The sequence below is a fragment of the Leptonychotes weddellii genome, chromosome 8 (genome assembly GCF_054177405.1).
Source record: "Leptonychotes weddellii isolate Sample4059 chromosome 8, ASM5417740v2, whole genome shotgun sequence".
In the NCBI taxonomy this organism is placed as follows: domain Eukaryota; kingdom Metazoa; phylum Chordata; class Mammalia; order Carnivora; family Phocidae; genus Leptonychotes; species Leptonychotes weddellii.
In genome coordinates, this window is record NC_138376.1 from 18064018 (window position 1) to 18076812 (window position 12795).

At 43.1% G+C, this 12795-nt stretch overlaps 1 protein-coding gene across 2 annotated transcripts in view; it reads right to left on the reverse strand.

Moving 5' to 3' along the window:
* Window positions 1–11259, reverse strand: part of FARS2 (phenylalanyl-tRNA synthetase 2, mitochondrial) — a 471129-nt gene extending 459870 nt beyond the window's left edge. For both annotated transcript variants that reach the window (XM_081827732.1, XM_081827730.1), the window contains exon 1: window positions 10749–11259. The gene's annotated coding sequence lies outside the window, so the exon portion shown is untranslated. The remainder of the gene's footprint in view (window positions 1–10748) is intronic.
* Window positions 11260–12795: the final 1536 nt, after the last annotated feature.

Below are 12795 nucleotides of genomic sequence, written 5' to 3' on the forward strand. Positions count from 1 at the left end.
GGCTCGATCCCACAACCCCAAGACCAAGAGTCACACACTCTACCGACTAAGCTGGCCAGCCCCCCCACCCTTTACTTCAGTCTTAAAAGATTCTCATCTCTTGAAGCCAAGTGGGAGGGTGAGTGCTTGTCTGCCACTAGGGTAAGGCAGAAGCTAAAACACAAAGTAGGGTCCTGCCAAGATCAAGCCTGCAGGCAACTCTGTGGTCCTAACCATACTTACCCCACCAAGATCCCCACAGGCACCACCCTTCCCTACTCACCACAACACTAAGCTAAGCTGAGGTAATTCATAAAACAGGAAATCAACTAGTTAACAAATACACGCCAAAATGCTCAAACTCACTGCTAAGCAAAGAATTAAAAACTCAATGCTACTTTTTTTTTTTAAAGATTTTATTTATTTATTTGACAGAGAGAGACACAGCAAGACAGGGAACACAAGCAGGGGGAGTGGGAGAGGGAGAAGCAGGCTTCCTGCAGAGTGGGGAGCCCGGTGCGGGGCTCGATCCCAGGACCCTGGGATCATGACCTGAGCCGAAGGCAGACGCTAAATGACTGAGCCACCCAGGTGCCCCCAATGCTGTTTCTTACATATCAAGTTAACAAAGCTTAAACAGCAGTAATACCCAGTGTTAATGTGTAGCCTGTGGTTAGTTTGGCATTACTAGTATCAACTTGTTGAAAATAATATATATAATATACAACATAAAACTCTGTGTGTGTGTGTGTGTGTGTGTGTGTGTGTGTAACATCAAAATGTTTAATCTTTTTTGACCAGCAATTCAGCTCTGGGAAAATACCCTAAAGAACTAATCCTAGGGGTGCCTGGGTGGCTCAGTCAGTTAAGCGTCTGCCTTCGGCTCGGGTCATGATCCCAGGGTCCTGTAATCGAGCCCCACATGGGGCTCCCTGCTCAGCGGGGAGCCTGCTTCTCCCTCTCCCTGTGTTCTCTCTCTCTCTCAAGGAAATAAATAAAATCTTAAAAAAAAAAAAAACTAATACTAAATACATACCAAACTTCATGCACAAAAAGTTCACTAGATGATAATCTGCAATTGGGAAAATATCGGAGCTGTGCCAATCAATGATTCTCAAAGGAAAGAGGGATCCAGTCACTACTGACTGAAAAGACAATCCACTCAGATGTGTCTCCATGACTGAGGGGCAGCACAAAACCCCACTGATGAAAAAGGGCTGAGCCTCTGGTCCAGAAACTGACAAACAATTATTTCAATAAATGCCTCTCGAAAAATTAGGTTTTTATAAAGGAAATTATATAACAAGGAAAAACATATGTATTCAATAGAAAGAAAAAAATGTTTTCAAAAATAGCCTAATTATTGGGGCACCTGGGTGGCACAATCAGTTAAGCATCTGACTCTTAGTTTCGGCTCAGGCCATGATCTCAGGATCATGGGATCGAGCCCCATGATGGGCTCCATGCTCAGCGCAGAGTCAGCTTAAGACTCTCTCTCCCTCTGCCCCTCCTCCCTGCATTCTCTTTCTCTAAAATAAAAACAAAACAAAAAAACACCAGCCTAATTATAACCACATAAAAATTATGTATAGAACGGGAATGAAAGAAAATTCTGAAATGTTATATGTGGCCTGCATTCAAGTGGAAGGAACTTGGGTTTTCTCTCTTCTTTCAGTTTTTCCTTATTTTCTAAATTTTTGAAAACAAGCTTAATAGTTCCTATCACGGAAAAAAAAAGTTAATCCCTTTGAGACCAAATAAAGTAAAAAAAATGCCTACCTCAGCAAGCTGTAGCAAAATGTTTATCAACAGCGGTCAGTAAGACTCTTCTAACTTCTTTTTACTGTGTAACCATATTACTGGTTACTGCACAGAAGGCAGTATGGAGCTAGTTTAGTGGGATGCAGAGAAAAATCATCTTTCCACTAGCCACAGATCCGATTAACGAGATTATCTTTGTGCTCTCCCAGGGAGAAAGTGGTTTACACACTGAGACAGTTTGAAACCCTGGCACCATACATAAAATAAGCTATTCAGTCATACCAAGGACAAACATTTCTACTCCAAAGTTATAGAAACATAGTCAAAGCCCTCCGAAATGTAAATACCCATAAATTCCAAACCTGATTACCCAATAGCTATAACTACTGACAGCTGATGTAGTTAACATCCATTTCCAGAGGCCTTGAGCCACCTCGGCCTGGGCAGACTGTAGTCATTCACAAATCATTCAAATCCCAGGGCAGACATCACAGGGCTGTTAAAAGGACCAGGAGACTGTTCATTCTCCCTCCTGCTTTGTCTGCTCAGTCCTTCCATTTGACATTCACTATGGGTACTTGCCTCACTATTAAAGCCTTTAGCTTCAGAACTTCAACTATGCAAACAAATGTGCTTGTCATATTCAGGGGAAGAGGTTACAGAGAGGAAGAAGAAAAACCACCATACAGACGAGGCAACACTGAGGTTTAGATTTCAGTCACACAAGAGAAATCAAGAAACTCAAAATTAATGCTCCCCTGACAACCTTAAATCTCTACTCTGTGCATATGGATCATAATGAGAGTTTTATTAGGATCACGGTTGTGGCAAATACACACTCCAATCATGTACCACAACTAACAGTGAACATTCTTCCTCTGAAATAACAAATTTATGTTCAAATTCAGAGATAATAATGCAAAGCCGTAATTTTGTATGAAACTGAATTTTGATCCCGCACTATCTCTGGGCTCTCAATACAAATCTCTAAGCCTCTATGGCTCTGGACCCAACCTGACTACTGCATCAAGGTCACAATCTCTATAAACACATTTCTGTGCAGCTATAAGAGAAGGGAAATGTGGGCATATGGGGGAAAAAAAAAATCCAAATATAGATCTATTGAGGGCAAGGGGGTATGGGGGTAGCAAAACAAGTGCCCCAAGCTCTGTCCACAGGGTGTAGTGGAAAGGACACTACAGCAGGACCCAAGGGACCAGCTCTGAGTTCCCAGTCATCATCCACTATCTATGTGACCTTGAAGAAGCCACTTGGCCTTCCTGGGCTCAGTTTCTTCATCTGTCAAACAAGGAGGTCCCGTTAGATGATGTGGGAGGTAATACACAAGAGCCAGAGATCTTTTCCGGGGTGCCTGGGTGGCTCAGTCAGTTAAGCGTCCAACTCTTGATTTCAGCTAAGGTCATGACCTTGGGTTCCTGGGATCGCACCCCGCGTCTGGCTCTGTGTTCGGTGGGGAGTCTGCCTGAGGATTCTCTCTCTCTCCTTCTCCCTCTGCCCCTCCCCCTTCTCTCTCTCTCAAATAAATACATAAATCTTCGGGGGGATAAAAAAGAGATCTTTTCCAGCATCACCTTTCTTAGGTAATTTCTCCACCAAAGTTTCTTCTTCCTTTACCCCTGTGAGGTCAGCTGTGGATTTTACAGACACACTCACTCTTATGAGCACAAGACCTGGCAATCCCGTTACTTAACCACAGGGCTTTGGTACAACTCCGAGGACCACTGGATACAGCATTCATTTCCCTCACTCAGTCTGTCAGTCAGTCAGTCAAAAGACACAAAGCCACCACAACATACATAAGATACAAAACAATGTGCTAGACAATCCAGGGGACAGGTATAAAAATTAATGATTTTAAAAGGTACAGTCTCTACTGTAAGGTACTTAGTGTTTACAGTCCAATGGGAACTAAAGAACTGGAGAAAATTGTAATGGCAAAGATCTAGAACAAATTACTAATTAATCAAAGTAGCTTCCCCACTTAGCCCTAGATGTGACCTCAAAACCCCTCTCAGGGTACCTGCGTGGCTAAGTAGGTTAAGCGTCTGCCTTCGGCTTGGGTCATAATCTCAGGGTCCTGGGATCGAGTCCCGCATGGCTCCCTGCTCAGCTGAGAGCCTGCTTCTCCCTCTCCCTCGGCCTGCCGATCTGCCTACTTCTGCTCTCTATCTCTCTGTCAAATAAATAAATAAAAAATCTTTAAAAAACAAAACAAACCAAACAAACAAAAAAAAAACCTTCTCAACATAAGCACTCCATTCCGCATCTGAAAGACTGCAGTTACCAGGTGAGGGTATCTTTGCTGCCCAGGTTAGGCAAACTAGTGAGCTTTTGAGGTACTTCCAAAGCCCTCCCCTCTGCCTGTCCTACTAACCTTCAAAGTCCACCTTCACCTCTAAATGATTCTCAAAAAGGGGAGGGCCACTAAGAACCTCGTTCCAGTGGCTGAATGTTCTTATTAATTAACCTTTGCCAATTTTTTTTAATTTTTAAAATTCCAGAAACAGGAAATATATATAACTTGCTTTATTCCTTGTCTAACACACTGTGATATAAAACACTGAATTGGACGATTATTATATTGGCATTAGACACCTAGTATCTTCCTATTAACAAGAACGATGCATAATGTCATCGCAGTTTAAATCAATACACACATGAATCAGTGAGTTTTGAGTGCGCACATGCGTACACACACACACACTCACACACACACCCTCCTCCTGTCCTGTGAGAGGCTGCAACCGCACACACACACGCACACACACCCCCTCCTGTCCTACTGTGAGAGGCTGCAACCACACACGTGTGCGCACACGCGCGCGCACACACACACCCTCACACACACACACCCCCTCCTGTCCTACTGTGCGGCTGCAACCGCGCGCACACACTCCTGTCCTACTGTGGGAGGCTGTAGCCCTACCCCTGGCAGCCCCCCCCGGGAAACAAATGACATGTGACGGCACTGTAAATCGGCTCCGCTCCTCTGGAAAGCAATCTGGCGATATGTTTTCAGAGCCATAAAATTGTTCATACTCTTTGACCTAGTAATGCCACACCTGGGACTCTCTCATAAGAATCTAATTCAAAATATGGAAATAACCACCGCACAAAGATATACCTGACAGTATTATTAATAATTGTGAAAAGCTGGGAGCGATGTACTTGTCAACAAGAGAGTTAAGTCATTAATGGTATGCAACAGAATATTATGCACCCATTAAAATGGTAATGATGGAGATTACGTACCACTAATGGGGAATGCAGATAGAAAACAAATACAAACATGTAAAAATCATTGCAGAAAATGATAATCACTGTTTTAGGATGGTGAACGGGGCTGTTTTTTCCCTATTTCTTAGCTTTTTGTAATATAGTTCTGATGCTTCTATCATTAAAAGAGAATCTTTTTTAAAAAGTGGAGGGGCACCTGGGTGGCTCAGGCAGTTAAGTGTCCGACTCTTGATTTTGGGTCAGGTCATGAGATTCTCTCTCTCCCTCTCCCTCTGCCCCCGCCCCCCTCAATTCTCCCATTCCCTCTCTCTCTCTCTCAAAAATAAATAAATTTAATTAAAGTTTTAAAAAATAAAAATAAAACAATAAAAAATGGAATGCAAGCCTCTGATCATAAGGATAAAGAGGAGAGGGGCCACACCAGAGAGCAAAGTCTGCCCTCTTACCCCGGGAGGAAGGGGGCCAGAGGCATTTCTCATTGCATGACAGGCAGGAAGCCGTGAGCGGAGAACAACTTCATGGAGAACCACCTGGAAGTGTCCCATATTGTCAGTGATCGCCAAGAAATGGGCAGTGCCCACCAGCTAACCCCAGTCAATTCCCTCCATTACGAGCATCCTGAGGCAGAGAATTCCCCAGGCACACCACACCCGTTGTCAGGTTAGTTCTCTGTTAAAGAGATCTATATGGGGTCACATGAGACTGTACAATCATTTATATTTACTTATAAAGTAAATAAGCATGGATTTTCACATTTGGAGCAATGAGGATTGTCTGTGGCAAGAAATGCAATAATCAGAAAGATGGGGGGAAGAAAGCAGAAACACCTGTCACTTGTGGTGAGACAGAGGAGGTGGCACCAGGGGTATGTGTCTCAGAGACAGGAGTCAACGTGAGAGCAGGACTGGCCTCTCCTGGGCTCACTCAGGGATGAAGGACGCAGGTCAGGAAGAGTGTTCAGTCCCAACACACTATTAATCACCAGATGGAAACTGATTTAAACTTGGAGCCACTTAATCCCACATGCAGTTTCAGCCCTGTGTCCAACCTGGGGACCAGCCCCACACAAGAGATCTTAGGGAACTCTAGTCCAATTTTAAACGGCCAACATTGAGTGAGACTCGTAGGTTCCCTGCCTTGCAGCGCTTGTGTTCTTACCGTCATCCCTTAGCCAAGCACCTCTTTTATAATGCAGTGTCAACAACCAAATGCTCACCTCCCCTCTGTATCTTAATTTCTGCTCCAAGGCCCTGCCCCGGGAGGCTGCAGAGCAATGGACTTAAAATTCAAATTATGTCACCCTCCTCTCTGTCAACCTTGGGAAAATTACCTAATCTCTCCAAACCTCAGTTCCCTCATCTTTAAAATCTATACCTATGCCATGAGGTCATTATAAGGTTCGAAAGAAATAATGGATGTAGGGGCGCCTGGGTGGCTCAGTCAGTTAAGCATCTGACTTCGGCTCAGGTCATGATCTTGCGGTCCTGGGATCAGGCCCCGAGTCGGGCTCTGCACTCAGCGCTGACACTGCTTGTCCCTCTGCCCCTCCCCCCAGGAGCCCCTCTCTCAATTGAATAAATAAAACCTTTTATTTTTAAGAAAAAAGAATGAACATAAACCACAGTATCTGATCCAACAGAACGCTAAAACAAAAGTTTGCTACACATGCCCTTCTGTTCCTCAGCTACGAGCACCATGCCTGTCTCACCTTCATCCACTAATCCTGTCCACTAAACATGACAGCATGGCCCCCTCCCTCCTGCTAAATCCTCCTTATCCCAACCACGCACCTGTACTCAGCCTGCCTTCTGGAACCACCACACCATCCAAACTGAGACACTCTCATTTCTGAGCCATGATCTGACTCCATCTCCCTACAAGTGTAACACCTCAGATACAGAGGAAGCACACAGCCATCTTTTCAAAGTTGGGGTACTGAGTCCACACTGCCTGCATTCAAAGCCCTGTTCTTTCACTTGTTAGTTAATGTGACCTTGGTCAAGTTACTTAAACCCTCCGTGCCTCAATTTCCCCATCTATAAAATAGATGTAGAACAGTGCCTACACCTCGCTAAGCCTGCTGTGAGGACCAAGTATATGAATAAAACTCCGAGAGCTCTGTCTAGCACCCAGTAAACAGGTACCTTTTTAACTTTGACTCCCCATGAGAGTATTTAGGCCAGAGGTATTTGGCTAGGTACATATGCTATCCCATGTTAGCAGACAAGTCAAACATCTTTGCTCCTCTTAAGCATTAGGGGAGATTTAAGTAGGCTTTCTAGAGCAAAGCCTTGCTATCCCCAGTGTGGTCCACAGACCAGCATCAGCATCATGTGGGAGCTCATCAGAAATGCAGATTCTCAGGCCCCACTTAGCCTGACTGAAATGGAACCTGCATATAGTGGCCCTTCCCCATATCACCATAATATAGTATTTGATTCTACACTCCCTGTATGAAGATGCCACCAACTATCATTGATGGAAGAGAACCATTTCTGAACTGTTCCTCTTAGAAATGCTGCTGGCTTTGAAAGACCCAGAAGTGGCACTGGGCTGGGCTGGAGTTAGGAGGGGCTGGCAGAACCTCCTCCACAAAACAACTGGCTATGTTTTTAAATAGAATTTGCTGGTACCTTGTTGCCTTTCCATTTCAAACATCCAGCATGTTAAAAACTAAGGCAACAGAAAAGTAAGCGCTGCATTGTTATAACCCTTGACCTTTTCTTAGCTACATGTGTAACTAATCAGCCCCTGGAGGTCAACAACTAAGGAATAATTACAGGGAACGGGATAGGGAAAACAAATGAGAGTACAGAGCAGAAAAATCATTCCAACTGATCCAAGAGCCCCTTCAAGTCCTTCTGAGGGGAAGTGGGGAGAGCACAGCCTTCATTTTCGAAGACATCAGAAATGACCAGATGCCCTTGCCTTTGATCTAAGCAATCAGGTTCCCTCATCCATCAGTGCCCTCATTCCACCTCCACCACACCTGTCACCAAGGTAATTAAGAGGAGAAATCCACACAAATGTGAGAAGAAAGCCACCTCCCCAGTCCATCCCCCATAACTATTATGAAATTATCTAAATGTGAAAAACAGATCAAACCCAAATGTGCCTCTCTTTGAAAAAAACAAAGAGGATAAATGGCAGATGTCCCTAAGAGAATTTCCTTGTGTCACTCTGAATTAGCAACTATGTATGATTATAAATAAACATAACATTATTTAAGCATGTACTATGTATATTCATAAGTACATACACATATACATGTACAAACTTCTCTGCTCTGCCTATATCTGAAAGGTTTTGGAGTGGGTCAGGAAGTCCTTGTCCTCAACTACCGGAGTAACTCAAACATTTTCTACCCTTAAGTGGGGTCTCTAAGAGATACACAGCAGGAAAACAGCCATGGATCATACATCCTTTCTTTCTGTTTCAACTGCTGACAGAGCTCTCATAAACACACAGAATACAAACAATGACAAAGTTAGAAAATTCTACATCTAAACGCTCATTTTTAAAACCAAACCAAAGCGAAGAGAATACTTGCTTCCCCAAACTCCAAATCTCATCTCTGAACTTTGATGAAGTTTCAACCAAACAATCTTAAAACCACAGTCCAACACAGGAAAGATGATGCCAGATCCGTCACTGCCCTTTTAAACATACTCAAGGGGCGCTTGGATGGCTCAGTCGTTGGGCGTCTGCCTTCGGCTCAGGTCATGATCCCAGGGTCCTGGGATCGAGCCCCGCACTGGGCTCCGTGCTCGGCAGGAGGCCTGCTTCTCCCTCTCCCACTCCCCCTGCTTGTGTTCCCTCTCTCACTGTGTCTCTCTCTGTCAAATAAATAAGGAAATAATCTTAAAAAAAAAAAAAAAACATACTCAAACGACCCAGGAGGGGCTAGGACAAAGCATTCCTCTAAACCAAACTCCCTCAGACTGACTATGTGGCTTACTCAAAGATACAGTCAGATTTCCCAAAGTAGTGATATGGCTGAGGGTTTAAATGCACAGGACGGCAGGCGCTATAGGTAGTGAGGGTCTAAATGAGAAGCCTTCCAGAACTGCAGAAATGTCAGCTCCAACATCATCGCAGCCTTCACTTTATAAAATCAAACTGCCATCAGAACAGTGACCTGGAGCTTGCATTGAAATCTTGGAGAACAGTTGTCTTTCCTCTATATTCCTAAATTTAAGGTTCTGAAGGGTAAATATGATCTGTCCTCTACAGCAACCAGCACTGTGTGAATATAAAGACATACTCCATAAAGATATGGAAATAATTTCAACCACAGATAAACAAAATAGAAGAGATTCCCATTGTATGTGAGAAATATATTCCAGCAATCCCCGCAGATAAGGACAACCAGAGAAAAGACCTCCTGTATCCTCTGCGGTGGTAAAAATCTTAAAGAGAGCTCAAAGAACCAGGTAGTCAAAAGAAGTAAGAGCAACAATCTTACACCCTGACCATACCTTAGAATTATCCATAAAGTTTTTTACAAATCCCAATGGCCAGGGCACCCACCAGACCTGTTACATCAGAATCTCTGGAGGCAGGCTTCAGGCATCATTACATTTTCAAGCTCCCTAGGTGGAGTGCAGTGTACTGAATGAGAGATAATTCTAAAGATATCTTCCAGATCAGAAAGGTCATCCTTGTTGATTGTGGGCCCCTGATACAACTGGACCAGGAGTCTTTGTCTGAAACCCACACCCGGCTGGGGAGGCACTTGAGGCCATGCACACCCAGCCCCCCAGCCTTAAAGTGCAGCACAAAAGTCACCCACCCAGAGGGCCTGCCTGGATGAACAGGGTCCAAGAGGCCCCTGGGTCTGTATTTTCACAGGGTGCCTCCCTGGCAGCGGTATGAGAGGCCCTGGAGACAGGCTACGACATGAGCTGACACACAGGCCGAGCTGAGCCAGCCTCACGGAGGAATGGCGCTTTTTTCAGAATGCCACAAAGCCCCGTGGTGAGTACTCTCTGAGGCAGAATGCACACCCTCTTAACAAAACACACACGGGGATGAAAAAAATAAGTACATTTCCTAGCTGTTGCTACTCTGTTAATAAAGCTGGAAAACTCACTCTATCTGAATAAAAAAAAGTCCTCAATGTTTACCATTGATACTCTCCAAGTTTCCCCCAATTTAAATCCAGCTTGAGATCATTTTGCTTGGTTTTATTTGAAAGCAAACTTCTGGCAGGAGTAGGTAGAGTGGAGATGTAGAAAAAATTCATACTTATTCAAAATATTTAAAGGCAAATTTTACCCAAGAAATCTGAATAAAGAGAAAATCGAACATATTGCCTACATTTCCTAGAATAATATTTTAAATAACAGAACAGTTTAAAGCATAAATTTAGAATGGCAGGAAAAAAACCATATAGAGATATTCAAAAATTAATTCTTTCTACAATATGTGGATTTTTTTTAAAAAACATTTTTATCAAAAAAAAGAAAAAAGAAAAGAAAAACCAACCACTAAATCTAAGAGTGCTTAACAATATGAACTCTGCAGGTAAGCTGCCTGGGTCTGAATCCAGGCTCCAATACTACATTAGGCATAGTGCCCTTAATCATGTCTCTGAGCCTCTCTGGGCCTCATCTCCCCTGGATATCAAAGGTTCTGAGTTGGACTGTAGGGTTCAAATTCAGATCTGTACATGTTAGCTGTGTGAGCCCATTTAATCTCTCTGCACCTCTCTTCCTCCTCTGTAATACTAACGAAAGAATAGTACCTACCTCCTATCTGGAGAAATTGGAACCCTGGTGCACTGCTGATGGAAATGTAAAATGGTGAAGCCGCTGCAGAAAACAGTATGGCGGTTCCTACAAATATTAAATAGAATTACCACATGAGCCAACAATTCCACTTTGGGGTCTATACTCAAAAGAATTGAAAAGCAAGATCTCAAACATATTTTGCTGTTCGTAGCAGCATATTTACAATAGCCAAAAGGGGGAAGCAATCCAAGAGTACATTGACATACAGTTGGACAAAATGTGGTATACTCATACAATGGACTATAGTTCAGCCTTAATAAAGAAGGAACTTCTGACACATGTTACAACATGGATGAACCTTGATTACATTACTCTGAGTGAAATAAGCCAGTCACAAAATGAAATGACACACACTGTATGATTCCACTTATATGCGATCCTTAGAGTAGTCAAATTGACAGAGACCCAAAGCAGAACAAGGGTGGTTGCCAGGGGCTTGGGATGGGGGGGTCGGGGGGGCGTGGGAGGAATAGGGAGTTAGGGTTTAATGGGTGCTGAGTTTCAGTCTGGGAAGATGAAAAAGTCCTGAGATGGATGGTGGTGATGGTTTACACAACAATGTGGATGTACTTAATGCCCCTGACCTGTATACTTAAAAAACGGTTAAGATAGTCATTTTTATGTCTTATACATTTTGCCACAAAAAAATAAATAAATAAGAAAGAATAGTCCCTACTTTCTAGAGATGTTGTAAGGATTAAATATACGTAAAGTGTTTAGAGAGTGCCCAGCACAGAGTAAGCCCTCCATAAATATTAGCTACTATCTTATTTTCCTGCCTTTGTAGCGCCCTCCAGTCCCTATTACTGTGTTCTACAGAAAGAGATGCTCGCTGACGAGATTCCGATCCTCCCCCTTGGAGCTGTATACCTTCCTCAATGAGACAGTTCCAGCCCAGGCCTTCCTTCTAGAATAAATGCTCCTTCTTTGGGACAAAACTTCCACTGCAATTGGATAAAGAATCCACCTAATTTCTGTAGTCTTCACACATAAAACTGAGATGACCACATTAAAAAAAGTAATAATAATTTTATTGTCATTTCCTAAATGGTTTGTTAGGAATTTTGCCTCAAAAATGGGTTCATAGGCGGGGCACCAGGGTGGCTCAGTCAGTTAAGCATCTGCCTTCAGCTCAGGTCATGTTCCCAGGGTCCTGGGATCGAGTCCCACTTCAGGCTCCCTGCTCAGCGGGGAGTCTGCTTCTCCCTCTCCCTTCTTCTGCTCTCCCTCTCACTCTCTCTCTCTCTCTCTCAAATAAATAAATAAAATCTTCAAAAAAAAATGGATTCATAGGCTAATACTATCATATATGTCTGAAAAAAGAAAGAAAAAGGAAATTCTCCCTGCTATTCATAAATATTCTTTCACTTTTATCACAACCAAGACTATTTTACTTCTTTGCTTGATCATTTAAAAAACCTATTAGTATGAAAATTTCCAAGCATATACAAAAGTAGAGAGTTCAACTAGCTCCCATATAACCAGCTTAATAACCAACATTAACCTTTTTGACTCTGCCAAAGACTACATTCTCTCCCCAAAATATCAGAATAAAAGTGCCACAACCAGCTACACTGAAGCCATGTTCACCATCATCATCATCATCACTGTTTTTCTTTACTTTTAAAAGTTCTTTTCTGGGGGGCACCTGGGTGACTCAGTCAGTTAAGCAAACGACTCTTGGTTTCGGCTCAGCTCAGGATCTCAGGGTCATGAGATCAAGCCCCGCATTGGAATCCGCTCAGCACAGTCTGCTTGAGATTCTCTCCCTCTCCCTCTGCCTCTCCCCACTTGCGTGTGTTCTCTCTCTCCCTCTCTCAAATAAACAAATAAAATCTTTTTAAACTTCTCTTGTATCTTCTTAACTCCTTTCATGTTTTCCTTTGAAACTACAAATAATTTCAATACCTACCTTGCCAAGATTATTGTGAGGATGTAATATACATGAAAATGCACAGCCTGGTGTCTGACACACATTAGTTTCCTCAGAAAAATTAATGCTCCA